The following is an 11,974-nucleotide window of genomic DNA, read 5'->3' as shown; positions in this document are numbered from 1 at the left end:
CAGATTGCAGCTTTTTTTCCTTGGTGTTGAAGTGAGCAAGTTCCTCTAAGAGCAGAGTGGCTGGACCACAGGGGTTTGCTTATATTTGAACGTATGAATCCCAGGAGTTTCCAGTGACACCGCCATGTTGGTGATAGCATGGCGAGCCCTCGGCCTCTCCTTTCTGTTCGCGATCACCTTAGGCGTTCTCAAACTGCTAGACCTCTTGAGGCTTTGGTAGTCTTAGTGCATCAGTGCTTGGCCTGCCTCGGTGAGTCTCTGTTGGAGTTTGCAGTGATTGGTGCTCATCAACCAGACTAACTTTTCCCTACATTTTATGATATGTTATCCATGTCTTTGAATTGTTTTCAGAGAACGGGTTGCTCTAAAGACGTGGGAGTGGCACCCTAGAGAGGCTAGCTTCTGTTTTTGACGTCACTACTTCTTCATGTTTGCTTTACTTTTTTTTTTGAGTTATCTTTTCTAACTTCTTGAGCCTAATGCTTCGTTCACTGTCTCTCTTTCTTATGTTCTTGAAATGCATTCAAAGCTCCCCCTGTCCCTCTGAGGACAGCGTTCTCCCACGCTCCTGGGTATTCACATACAATGCTTTCATTATTAAGCATTTTTAATTTCAGTTTTTATTTTCTCTTGCATTCATAACTTATTTAGAGGTTCTGCCCCACATTTTTTTTGAGTAGGTTGACATTTTGGGGCCAGCCTTTGGTTGTTCGTTGCTGGTTTTCTACCGTGGGCTCAGAGGTGCTATGCTTTCTCTACTTGTGGGAGGTGGGAGGGGTCTCCAGAGTGAGTTTTCTTTATGCATGGAGACATGGGAATGTTTGAAATGAATATTTCACAATTGTTTCAAGGATTTGCAACATCTCTACTCGTGTAGACAAACCTCTCCACACCTTCTTCTCATCTTCAGCCTTGCTATCTGTTCCTCTTGTTGTGGTTTTCAGAGCACTCCCCAATGTCATCCCATGGCTGGGAACAATTTTTCCCTGTATTTCTTGTTTTATACATTTTCTAGATTGCTATATTTTAATATATGTGCTTCTGCGTTGTTTTCCTTTGTTTTATATATTTGATCTTATAAAATTACTATATAACATCTTATAATATATTTGTTAATATGTGAGGCTTGTATTTTTAATTAAGGTGTGTACCTAATATACTTTCTCATCTTAGATGTCCTTTTTCTCTCTATTTTTCTAGCTAATATTCAATTCCGTCTTTCCTAAAAATGACACAGTGCATATTCCTAATTCTTATTCCTCCATCTTTTCTATTTCATTGCTATAATAGTCAGGTGAGTTACATATTAGCATTTGCATGTCTGTATCTTTTTTTTTTTAAGGCCACACCATGACTATTATAAGAAAAATTCTACCTTTTGAAGTCATATTTGGGGGGGCATTTCCTAACATTATTTCTTATACCCATCATCTTTTTCTTTATCAGATTTTCAGAGTGACAAGAGTTGGTTTTTTTGAAAGGCTGCTGCATTTTTCAGAGTCACCAGATGTCTGCAAGGATGCTTCAGAGTCCCCGGATGTCTGCAAGGATGCTTATTTTGGTTTCTGTGTGTCTCTCATCTGAATGAGATGTGCAAATCCAGGAAAGATACACTTTTGCTTGGTCCCAGCATGTTGCTTGGCTCCCTGGGCCCTCTTCCTGTCCTGAGACTCATCTGACTACATCTGGAGGTAATCTGCAATCTGCCCTTTCTCTTCAGGCACTTCAGGGTGAAGTCGGTGATTTGTTGCTTGCCTTTTTCTTTCATTTTTAAAAAACCTTTAAAATGCGTTGTTTGGTATGTTCATACACAGATTCACTCTACTAGATTTCCCTCCTGTGCACATCTTCTCTCTCTCAACTCTATGTCTGCCCCCTTCTTTTCCCCCTCCCCTTCTCCTTTTCCCTCTCCTCTCCCTCCTCATCTTTCCCCTCCTCCTCTCTTTTCTATGAGCCACTGGTTATTTTTCTTGCACAGTACATGATAAGCTCTTTCAATGGGACAGAAAAGATGTTCTGAAATGTTCTTTACTAGGTAAGTGATGGAGCCTTGTGTGGCTTCAAGGTTTTTCACCTTTGACCTGTCAGAGAGTTTTGGGGACACTCCATTTTCCATTATCTTCATTTGGCATTTAGCTTAGTATTTTTAGTGCTGAGTTTTTTTTTCCATACTGGGCCTTGCATTTTTACTAGAGCCTGCTGAAAGCGATTCAGAGGTCTCCTGTCATATTTCCTCAGTTCCCTAATTCTACTTATTCTAGCATTTTCTTCTGTCGCATTCTCACTTTCCCCTCATAACTCTTGAATTTGTACCTCTCTTTCACACTGTGTTTTTCCCTGTCCATGAAGAATCACGTCACTCATTTCAGAGCTGAGCATGTGAGTCAAAGTGGACTGGCTTGCTGTCTGTTGTTTTGGCAATGGATAGAGCTCCTGATTTGAGGCACATTGCCGTGGTGCTAGGCAGGAGCGGGATGAGGGACTCAGCCACATGAGCCTTTGTCTCTACGGGGTGTGAGCAGTTTGCTGTCTAAGGGACTGTTCTTGGGGCAGCACTAGTTCCTGGAAGTGTCTCCCAGTTTTTTTTTTTTTTAATCCCGAGCTCCTACTCTGAGGACCTCTTTATCAGACACACTTCTAGGAGAGCTACACTTCTGACTCCCCTAACTTTGCATTCAAGGCTGTGGCCTGTGTGTGCAATGATCAGGGATGCTGCCCGGGGCACTGAGAGGTCAAAGATGGAGCCCTCACTCACCAGGGCCTCGGCACAAGCTCACCAAGGCTAGAAACTGTCTTTTCCCATGCAGCCTCAGCACTCCCCACCCCCACCGCAGATGTCCTCTCCACTAGGTCCCTCTAGGTGGCCTGTTCAGGAGGATGAACAGATCCTCACATCTTTTATCATTTACTGTGCGCCAGGGCATACCCCTTCTCCCTCCTCCTTCACACTACCTATATCTTAGCACCTTAGAATTTACTACGGATCAATTTCCATGTGCTCTGTATTATCCAGAATTCCCCTCATGTTTGGATCAATTGCCATCACCCCTCTTTTCTTCCAAACTGAAAGGTTAAAAGAAAATAATCTATGTAATTTCAACGGGATTTGGAGAGGAATGAGAGACTCATATTCAGTCAATATTTTAATCAGCATAGTAATCTGAGCATTCTGTCCTCTTCTTGAATAAAGAGCACCCGTCTCTTTAGATAACCCGAAATTCTCACACACAGGACGTACTCACATGCACACAGGTACACACGCACACACGTGCACACACACTTTAAAACACCTTTACCCCGATATCCCATGTGATCACATTATATTTTCTTTTAGAGGAAAGTGTTTAAAATTTTTTCTGTATCCCATTTATGAATGAGACTGCCCTCAGGCACTACAAACTCCTGTTCAGTTTCATTTCCCCTCCTTGTACTTGACAACAAAGACCAAAAGTATCCAGGAGTGAGGTGTTGAGTTTTGAAAAGTTAGGTTGGAGATAGGGATGGAGGGAGAGATGTGCAGGATTTTAAGAGAGAACAGTTTTCTTGGCACTGTGACCATAAAACTGACTGCATGATCAATGTCAATGCGAGACCTTTAAGAAAAAAATCACAGACCTATGATGGTTAATGGTGTTCACCAACATGGAAGGATATAAGGTCACCTAGGAAACAAAGTTCTGGGCATGTCATGTTCCTAAGACAGTTTATGGAGAGTTAATTAGGGTGGGGAAACCCACCCTTACTGTGTGGGCAGCACCCTTTATGGGCTGAGGTCTCAGACTGAATAAAAAGGAGAACTGGCACTGAGCACCAGCATCCATTTCTCTGCATCTCAAGACTACAGGTCAATGTGATCTGTTTTCTCACTCTCCTGCCACCATGCTTCCCCACTACGGTGGACTGGACCCCTGAGCCATGAGCCAAAACTTAACCCTTCCTCCCTTAAGTCGCGATTGCCAGGTATTTCACTGAAGCAATGAGAGCAGCTACTAGTTCAGTTGCTTTGGCCCCAGAGAGTCTACTTGACACAGGCTTGCAGGTCTCGGGTGTAAAGATGGCTTTACCAAGTTCATCTCAGCAAAGGTGCCCAGAAATCTGTCTTTCTCACAACACTTTGGACACTAGATGCCAATGTGTAGGCATAAGGAGTATGCTTAGGTAAACGCCTCTCAGTTCCGAGCTGCTAGCTAAAGTGCCAGCACCTGGGAGGGAAGGCTGCAGAGTCCCCTACCAAGCAGGCCTCATGACCAACAGGACTGTCCTCATCCGAGTCGCTTGGACTGTTCCCAACTGCATTGAAACGTTCTCTCCACTTTCTCTGCCTTTTGCAAATTGTCATTGTCTTATTGACTCATAAAATCCCCGTGTCTTAAGACTATTGAACTTTCATCATCTTGCTCTCTGTCTTCTCCAGATTTATTTGCCTCTCTTATCTGAAGATTCAAGTCATTGCACCCATTCCCATATTCCCTGTGATTCTTCTTCCCATTTGGCACATTCATGCTTTCATTCATTCATTCACTCACTCATTCATTCATTCATTCATTCTATAAATCTATGGGCAGGAAAACGACAGACCTCGTTCCTTCTAATGGAATTTATAGCTTGGATATGTAAAAACAAGAGTCTTAGGTGTTTGGTTTTCTTTGGTTTTGGTTTTTAAAAAGAACTTCCATATTTGTTTAGTATTTACTTGCTCAGTTATCTTTATCTATCTGGAATGTATTTGGTTATACTATATGCCAATATCCCATGCCAGATTTATTTAACGAATGTGCATATTTCCTCATGCTATTTATTAAGCATGGCTGTTTGTATACACATTCCTTTCCTGTGGTCTCCCTTTAAAATGGAAAAGTCATTAGTTAAGTGAGAGGCTTTGTGACAGGGAAAGTTTCCCCCTATTGTTCTTTGTTTCCCAATGACTTCTCGGCTGCTCCTAGCTCTTTCTTTGGCAGACAAACTCTAGGATGGCTGTCAGGTGCTAAGCCGGGCCCATGGATGGCACTCACGCTTTCATTAGCTAAGAAACTGGTCCTTGTCTCAGTGTCTAGTCTTCCATCAGTGACCCTGGCATAAACCCATAGAGGTTGTGATGCCGCTCAGGAAATATTTGTGGCTTTCCTAATGTGAATTTAGTATAATCGTTACTGTTTGCCTCTGTGTTTTACACCTTTGTTCTCACAAGGATTCTTTTCTCCAGTGCTATCCATGAGTAAGTCATCAGTTTTCTTCCTGTAGATGACTTGGTCTGACTGCTAAATATCCACGCTAATTCTGAGAGTTTCTGGGTATATGGCCATACTACATTGTTGATGATATTTCTGTGGTTTTATTTTTTCATGTGTTTAGTGTTGAGACAGGATCTCCATGGAGTTCAGGCTGGTCTGGAAATAGATGTCTGCTATGTTTGAAGCTGGTTTTAAACGTTTGATCTCTATTATGCCTCTGAAGTGATGATATTACAGCAAAGGTGTGCCCCTACCATGCCTGACAATCATTTTTCTTCTGTTTTATGTTTGTAAAATGTTTACATGCTGCTGTGCTTGGAAAATCAGAATATTATATCTAGTGAGTGACCATTTCATGAGAGAACAGGGAGGTATTCTAACCTGTTTATTCCTCAGAGTTTGATCCATAGAAACGTAAGAGTGTGGTCTCTAGGGCAAGGTGTGCCTTCTGTCGATCCCACCCTCAATGCTGGTTGAGCCTATCTTAAAACCCTTGCAACTCCCTTACATTCAGAAATGCTTTACCTCTTTTCACTGTTTCTTCTTTACAAAGTGAGCCAGATAGACATTGAAAATGCCGTTGTTTCAGAGTATAAGTTTAAAGCTCTGCAAAACATTAACTTCATCCCTCTTGAAATTGGGTGGAGAGCAAGCTATCTGTTATCACTACGCTTATATTTTATCCCTTAACAAAAACAACAGTTCATTTATTTATTCACTTTACATCCGGAATGCAGCCCCTTCCCTCCTCTCCTCCTGGTCCCACTTTGTCACCTTCTTCCCTCTTTCCCTCCTTCTCTTATTCTCAGAAAAGGGGAGCCCCCCCCACATCAACCTTCCTTAGCACTTCAAGTCACATCAGAACTGGGCACATCCTCTTCCACTAGGCAGCCCCACTAGTGGGACATGATTCAAAAGCAGGCAACAGGGTCTATGCCAGAAACAACCCCCAGTCCACTTGCTAGGGGACCCATATGAAGACCAAGCTGCTCATTGGTTACATATGAGCAGGGGGCTTTATTTCAGTCTTAAGATGAACAAAGCCATTCTTCTTGTACTAATGCTTACTCCTAAAAAGGCAGCTTTTCCCTTTGCTAATTCTTGGCAAGGCAGGAAGAAAAAGAACCAATGCTGGCACTCCAAATGTGTATTATACCATCCTCTGGTATTATGGCCCAAATTCAAACCACTTACAATTCCCAGCCTAGCCACCTTTGTAGGTCACAACAGCAGGCAAGAGTAAGTAACTGCTCTGGTCTGATTTCCACCGAGCAGTTTCTGTCTTTGAATGGGGCTGGACAGCTACCTACAATGGGAAGAGCTAAACCCACTGTCTTCCCCTTCCTGAGTGGTATAGGATCAAGGAGGAGATGTTCAGTGCTGTAGCTGTTTGTCCCCAAGTCATTTCATTGGTGGAGGGCACCAAGGGTGGGTGGGACATCTCCCTGCAGGGGCCACTCTCGTGGGTCAGGTGGGAGCAGCCTACCCCTCCCCCTGTCCACAGGCCTCTGACCAGACTTCTTCAGCTTTGCCTGCAACATCTGCTACAGCCAATGAGGGCCTCAGGTTCTGTCATACTGCCTTGCTCTTCTTAGTGTGATCTCTCAGTAACTCCGCATATTTGTTCCTCGGCCCCATAGAAAGAAGCCCATGGCTGTAAAGAAAATATTTCCAAGCAGTCTCTGGAGAGGAATCGATGTGCAACCATTTCATGATAAAACGGGCTATGAGCATCAAGGCCTCATGCATTCACTTCCCTGGCACCTGGGCAATCTCGTTTGATGCCATGCTCCACATTGGGAAAGCGGGTCGCTCCTCTGCTTAAAAATGAGGACCAAACTCCCCAGCTTCTTGGTCAAACCAATAAAGCCAGCCACAATAAAAAGAAACAATACATAGTGCTCATTATACTGCTGAGTGGGGAGTTTGTTTAAGACTTGGGCCCTAAATGGTCTTTAATCCCAGGATGCACTGATTGTGATGAGGGGAGAGAACCAGCCCGGCTGTCCCTTATAAAATCAGTGCAAATACGAACAGAATGAAAAAATGGTTAAAGGAATCTTGTTACAAATTCTGTTTATCCCATAAGGATTTGGGGAAAGCCATTAGGCAATGACTCTATTTGGGGCTTGTTCTTGGAAAAGCGCCTTTTATGTAGGGAAGTCAAAAGGTTACAGAAGTAAACAGAATTTAAATATAGCAAGTTTTTATTCATTTTTTTTATTGTTTGACTTAACTGCCTTCTAATGGAATAAAAAAGACAGAAACATACGCTGCTGGATCTAGCCCAGGGATAGGAGAGACAAGCTTTGGTATCTTACCGGGGCTTATATATAAAATATTGTTTTGATTTGGGGTTCCGTGAAATGCTTTGGGTCTCAAATTACAATAAATCTCAAAGACTTCTGCCCACTTGAGCCCCTGATAGGCACCCAGGCTGCGGGTAACAGCCATGATTAAGGTAATGTAGGAGAAGGGGGAGGGCCCGATGCTGGGTTTTCTTTGGGCACCTCAACGTTAGCTCAATTATTGGTTTTCTGAAATATGCCCCCGTGCTTTATTCCGATCAGATTTCCTGCATCGCACAAGCCTCTGGTGGATAACGGGACAATAGCACAGAATAAATCTGTCCTTGAAATTTAATCTCCGTGTCTGTACGCAGTTAAGGAGAACTCCTCCAGCCCTCTGATAAGAACCGTAGATCTTCCCTAACTGAAGTGGGTTTTGTTCATTAATTATCTGTAATAGAAAACTCGCAAACAGGCAAATGACTAGGCGGTTGGTATTTATCAGCATGTTAAAGTAGAACTCTCACCAGCCACGTGGAATGAAATGCTAATTTCTTTAAAAAAACAAAAACAAAACAAACAAAATTCACCACTGTGGGTTGGTTTGGGAGCAAAGAGCCCACAGTCTGTCCTTCCCAGGGCAGAATTTCTAACATCTTTCTTTCCAAAATCTCTAACGGCTTAGGGTGGTGGAGTGCATGGACACACGGCCCCTAGCAGCTTTTGTCACTCTGTCCTTATTTTCTCTTCAGCTGTAAGAGGGCCCGTGGAGATGACTCAGAACTTCTTCCCAGCGGTGGGGAGCATGAAGGCAGGAAACAGGGAACACTTCTGCTGTGCGTAGAAATGGGGGGCTCCTGCCTCCTGAACGATGGGGTGTGTTCATACCGAACGTGAGCCATTAGGGAGAAGTCCTATAAAAATAGATGGCTCTCTGCTCTGTAGCCTTGGTGGGGCAGGATTTCCTAAGTCTTTCTCTGTATAATAGCCAAAGGGGGTGGTGGGGGAAGCCAGTGGCAATTCACAGAAGAGGTGCAGGCTGCCTGCCCCTTGTTTATGAGGAAACAGACCATCTTGAAGTCACTTTTTCCTTTCTTTCTAGAAATCGTATTGTCTGATTGAGGCCAACCCTCCTGATCTGGGTGTGTACATCTTGGAACAGACTCATATCCTGGGGAAGTATCCAGGAAATGTTTATTCTTTATTTCAAAATTAGCTTTTTCTTTAAAAAAATTATAAAAGAAAGACCTTCTCATTACAAAAGAAGTAAAGGACACCGAATACTTTAGATGAAAAGTTAGTGACTCTCCTGAGTCCCTATCAGTCGGAATTCCAGGGACAAAGCTCTGGTCCCCAGACATGTCCAGTGCTGGCTGCTGCCACACTCTGCTACAGTGTACATGAAAGGAAACGTCACAGACCTAACACATTAGTCCCCGTTAAGATTTCTTAGATGATTTTATTTATTTATTTTCATTTCTTTATATGAACTCTACCCAGTGGTAAATAACGTTTTCTGTGTTCCAGAGTCTGGTAAATATAACTTGAAGAGATATTAAGGTTATTTTCTGTTCTCATCTTTATAACAATAGGCAGGGAAGAGAAAAACAACCGATGGGCTGGTGAAGCAGTTCAGCATGTGGAGGCACTTGTCGCACAGCCTGGTGACCTGAGTTCGATGCCAAGAACCCACATAAATGTGGAAGAAGACAATCAATGCCACAAAGTATCTTCTGACCTTTGTATTATGATAAGGCACAAGTGTACCTGACCCCCCCCCCATACCCCCACACACAATAAGAAGCAAAATGTTTAAAAGTTAGAGCCCTGGGCCTTGGGCTTTGAGGGGAAGCAATGAGTTGGGCTTGCTCCTTTGCGATAGGGCTCTCCTTACCATCTGCATCTGTGACATTGCCACCGAAGAATACACACCATGTGGCCATTGATGAACCAGAGACAAGCTGAGAGGGAGGGAGAGAGGGAAAGGATGGGTGGGGGGTGGGGAGAGAGACAGAGAGAGAGACAGAGAGAATGAGAGAAGCAACACTTTTGTATAATAAGGAAGTACTTGTGGAAAAGGAAATCTCATGGTAGAAAATGTTAAGTAATATTTCTGTCTTAGCATAAGTGGTCACTGGAACAGCTCAGGGGGCTCTTTGCAGGACTAGATGTTCCTGAGATTTGGCCAGTGACTCTATAGGTACAAGGGGATATTTTTGCCTTGACTTTTGCATTTATTTACTTGTAATAATTTTTCGTCTTCATTGAATTACCTCTCTTTACAGCATTTTCATCTCCTTAGCACATGGAAAAAGATGTGCCAGACCCACCACCCCCATAGTCCATAGGAAGCACCCCCTTCACCTGCCATAGGTGCTCTCAGGATCCCTCTAGATACTTGTTTCTTGACGGGTGTAGGATTTAGAACTAGTCCCTCACAGAGTTTTCCAACTATTATTTTAGAATGCATCCTCAGTTGCTCCCTGTATCTTACTGTTTAGAAAGGGGGCAATTCTAACCGTTTTAGGCATTTCCAGTTTAAGAAACTCATGGCTTTTTTAGAACCATCACACTTCCATTTTGAAAGGCTAAGCGTTTGGCCCACGTGAAGGGAAGTCCGCTGTGAAGCTGAAGTTGTGACTCAGTGCCACACAGTGCTGCCTGGCTGCCCTGACGTGCAATGGCCACCTTTCCCTTCACTGCTTGGCATGGCCCTATTGCAACATGCAAATTCCTGTTTTATTATTTCTAGACTCTTATTATTTACTGTATATTTACTTAATTATTCCTGTGTCAGAGTCTTACTGCCTTTTTGTCTCTAAGAAAATGACTTTTTAAGTTATTATCATGCTACAAAGATTGAAATTTGGATTGTCTCATGAATTTAACCTCATTACACATAATAGATCAAACCACTTAAAATAGTTTCAATTTGCCATATGTCTTGAATAGACTCTTTCTATACGAGCATCTTAGAGTGCTGTTTCCAAATTCTGAAGGAATTATGACTTTCGAATGCATTAATTTGGGGGAAAGTGGGTGTTCAGTTTCCATGCTGTGTTCCACTTTCTCCTTTCCCCTCAGCGGTCTTGCCTGAGTAAATGCTTCCTTCTGGGTTGTACCTGGCTAACTTCACCTCCCCGCCCCCCAAGAGTCTCACCTGGATTCTTTCTGCTGTTTGTGGCAAGCCCTCTGCAGGCAATGCTTTGATCTCTTTGTTTCTGTGGAGACAGAACTTCATAGCCAGCAAGTCCCCACAACAGCGGTATTCCTAGCAGTTGTGGTGCTTGGAGGAAATGCGCACAGTCCGCGTGAACTAACTCATGCCCCCATCTTTCCTAGCCCTTCTTCCTGCTTGCCTTGCGTGTACTCTGACGTTCATTCTGCTTCTGTAGATGGTATTTATTGTTTAAACTTTTTCCCTCCATTTGCATTCAGGGATCTATTTTCTCCTTTCAGGACTGTTTTCAGATACACACTGTAAGATATCATATTTTCTTTGCTGTTCATTGTTGAATATGTTATATTTTTCTAACTCATAATGAACTAGCAAGACAGAGAGATGATAAATATTAATAAACCTCACTGACTTTCTTTGGCTATTTCCCACTTCTCTCGGTGCCTTTGAGTTTCCATTTCCACTTTCCTCTACTCTGTGGGTTAGCAGACATCCTGAGTCTGTTATTTAATGATTACTTACAACTTTTTTTTTTTTTTGGCATGCACGTCTCTGTTCTTCTCTAGGAGAACACAAGGAATGAAGATTGGACCAGTTATTTTTTACACGGAGTCGCCATCTGGGTTGGCATCCCAAAACATGGTGAGATGCGTGAGGTGCAACCTCCTTTCTTGTTTCTTTAAGCATCAACCACTATGTGTTTTGACTTCTCTTTGTCTGAGGAATGTGTGCATGAGCAGGCTAGGTAAACCTCGGGTTTCCTTCCTTCCTTTCCCTCTCTTCTCCCCTCCTCTTCATCCTTCTCCCCTTGTCCCTTCCACCCACCTCCCACTCCAAATCCTTTCACTGACCTGGGGTGCATTGATTTGGCTTCGAACCCCAGCGACCTGCCTGTCTCTGCCCACCCCAAGCATCTGATTTGCAGGTGGCTGCCAGCGCAGCTGGCTTTTCAAGTGGGGTGTGGGGGCGAATGGAGCTTCTCATGCTTCTAAGACTAGCCCTTTACCAACCTAGGCATCTCCTTGGTCCTCTTAAAGAATTGCTTTACATTTTGAAAGTCAGTCACCACCCTGGATGTGTCTTAATGCTGACAGTTTTGTACATCTCTCAGCTAATGTGTTTTTCAAAAGTTTGACTTCTTATGTATTGTGGACTCTTGGAAGAGTCAATGGTAGGCTTTGGGCCATGTTGGGTTAGACTCAAAGATAAGCCAGGTTTAGCTTCATATGGACCCATGAACTCCCTGATTAGCATTTCCTAATGTTAGAAAGGAATTC

The sequence above is a fragment of the Acomys russatus genome, chromosome 5 (genome assembly GCF_903995435.1).
Source record: "Acomys russatus chromosome 5, mAcoRus1.1, whole genome shotgun sequence".
NCBI classification, from domain to species: Eukaryota; Metazoa; Chordata; class Mammalia; order Rodentia; family Muridae; genus Acomys; species Acomys russatus.
The sequence above is the reverse complement of the archived record's forward strand: the minus strand, read 5'-3'. Positions refer to the sequence as shown.